Source organism: Nicrophorus vespilloides, unplaced genomic scaffold (genome assembly GCF_001412225.1).
Source record: "Nicrophorus vespilloides isolate i.1.1-1 unplaced genomic scaffold, Nicve_v1.0, whole genome shotgun sequence".
Lineage (NCBI taxonomy): Eukaryota > Metazoa > Arthropoda > Insecta > Coleoptera > Silphidae > Nicrophorus > Nicrophorus vespilloides.
Genome location: NW_017097242.1, coordinates 1 through 3,224, shown reverse-complemented (window position 1 = coordinate 3,224; position 3,224 = coordinate 1).

Genomic DNA, 3,224 nt, shown 5'->3' with positions numbered 1-3,224 from the left:
TTGGAGACATGAAAGCATGTTTCTGCCTAGAGAAGTTGTCGGATGACATGTACTTGGGTACAACACATGTGGAGAATAAAGTGATTTATCGAAACATTAGAATATGCACTGATAAGAAGCCGCGTGTTATAAACAAATTTGTGGTAGAGGACACCTATACTACAAATAAGGCCAGAAAAAAATTAATATTTGAAGAAGAGAAACATCCTCCAGATAATAACGATGGTGAAGAGAATAAGTAAGTATGATTTTTGTGACCTTTTTTATATGAAATACTGGTATTCTATATTCTTGATCAATCAAGGGATGAAAAAAAGGTTACACATTTGTCTTGTATTAAATAAATTTATGGTAGTTATTTATATATGTATTAGTTTATATAGTGTATGTAAAAATAAAAATGTATATAAAAATATAAAATTTGTAATATTATTTGGTTTTGTAAGATTTTTTCGTGTAATGAAAGTGTTGAATATGAAATTTATGCTTTGTTTGGATAAACTGCCTAATTTTCGGACCATAAGATGCACCCCAAATTTATAGGAGCATTAATTTATAGTAAGTATCAGGAATTGTGGGGAAATATATTCTCAATCAATTAAAGGACGAAAAGAAGGTCCACATTTTTCTTGTACAAAGTTAGTATAGTGCAATTAATTAGTTGTATATTGGTGTATGTAATTATGTATGCAAAAATAAACAAAATTTAACAAAAATATATTATTATATAATATAGTATTAAATATCAAATTTCTGTCTTTGTAGTAAATCATTTCATTCAACCATTCATTAAATTACGATCACAAATATTGCTTAACTTTTAAGCATGGATCGACTATCTAATGCAGAGCTGGCCAACGTGTTTGTCCCCACGGACTACTAAACTTAATGTTATGAATCTTGCTTACTAACACAATGATTTTATTCCATATAAATGAGATTCTAAATATGATTGTAAGAACGTTTAATTATTATTGAACATAAAAAAAACCATTTGAAAATATTTTTTGACGAAAAACTTTATTAATTTTGAGAGGATGTAATGTTTGATGTAAATGATGAAATAAGTATAGACCAAATAGTATATACGTAATGAAAAAAAAAATATATATTAAGATAGGAAATTTTTCATTTTCGTGATTAATTGGCACAAATTTCCCAAACAAACCATTACATTATGAAACATATTGTTATACAACCGACAAAAATAAGTTCTCATACATAAATAATAACAAAGAAGGATTTTTTTTAAATAATAATAGTATATAACATTTTTATTGTGATCCGGGTGATTTGGAAGATCAATCGCACTAGAATTCGGATCCCAAATTTAGTAACTATAATGTAAATTATGGATTAGTTGATTTAAATTTTGATAGAAGTCCAAAGGTCTATTGAAATGTGAAATGACCAAGTGTCTTTTATGTGTGATGTCTTGTTATCGATAATTACTTGCTGGACAAATTCAAAAAAGGCAAACAATGTGAGATAACTTATACACAAAAAAAACAAAAGGTGCGCATTTTGCTTCTAAAAGATAGTTTAGTGTAATTAATTATATGTATATAGGTGTATGCAATCTTTGTATAAATAAAACAAAAAAATATTATTGGATTATGATTTGTTTTTGTTCTCAGCGACCACTAAAAATATTGAATCCTGTCCACCACTCAACTTGAATCTCACGCACAAATATCATGATTTTTGCTCCATAAAAATAGGATTCTATATACGAAATATTACTTATACTTGTTTACAAATATACAATTTATTAAGGCGAAAGTCAATCTTTAATCAACTTAAAAACAGTTGCAAATCTTTTTGACAAAAAACTTTATTAATTCTGAGAGGATAGAATGTTTCACTTGTTTGATAAGATACCAAAGGCATGACCAACTGTCATTTATCTGTGATGTCTTGTTATTGACAATTGCTTGCTGGACGAATTAGCAAAATGCAAACGATATTAGATGACTTCTTCACAATAAACAAACAAAAAATGTCAAATTAGGAAGAACCTTCCTAAACGCAAATATAACTTTTTTATTTGAACTTTATGTAATTATCATGTATGTTTTATGAATACAAATCGATATTATCAATATATAAGTTAATAAGTAATACAATCAAAATATATTTCACAATAAATGGTTAAAAATAATACATTTTGGAATTCTTTGTTCTGTTTCACCGATCCTCATTATTTACGTGTTAAACGTTCTTAGTTTAATGCTGTTTTTGATAGAAAAGTATCAATACTATAATTGTAACATCTGCAGGAAATTTTAGATAAACTACAAGAATGGCTCAAAAAATGAAGAATATTGGTTAAAGAATTAACCCAACAGTAAAAGACTTAATGGTTAAGATCCGTCCAAAATAACGAAGGCATGCATTTCGAGGATTTTCTGGAAAGAGCACGTTCAGGCTAAGAGGGATCAACTGGAACTAACGTTTAGAAATCTTTACTGGTTATTAGAAAAAAGGTCAGAATTATGAGTGGAAAATAAACGAAAACATTCAAGGTAATATTAAAACTTATAGTTGGGGTCTAGACCAGGGTTTTGTCTCTTTGAATCTTTGAACAGGTTTCAAAGTTCGAAGAATAGTTCGAAATCTCTTGGTTTATCTACGGTTGAAAATATTACCTTAAGACCTTCTATAACTCAGGCAAATTCTAACGTTTTAATTTGTTTCATATTTTTCGAACCTTCCACATTTGTATTGTACCCGTAAAATACAAATAAATGAGGAGTATTCCTTGGAACACAAATACCCTTAAAGCAGCGTTTTCCAAACTGTGAAGCGCGCCTCTCTGGGGAGGCGTGGACTAGTCTAAGGCTGAGGCGCGAATATTAGTAGCAGTGAGCAATTTTCCAAATATCTGCTATAGATAGATTCCTGTGCTCTTATTGTTCGAAAAAGCAGTATTTTCATTGATTTACTCGAAATCTATAATAGATAGAATGAATCCAATATATGCACATGAAAGCTGCATGTTTGGGCAATCCAGCAAGTATAAACACATTCCTGTGCTCTTATCCATATTGCTGTAATACGCGTTCAAAGTTAAAAAAGCAGTGTTTTCACAGATTTACTCGAAAACTATAATAGATAGAATGAATCCAATATATTCATATGAAAGCTGAATGTTTGGGGAATCCAACAAGTATATATACTTTCTTGTGCTTTTATCCGTATTGATGTAATACGCGTTCCTTTTA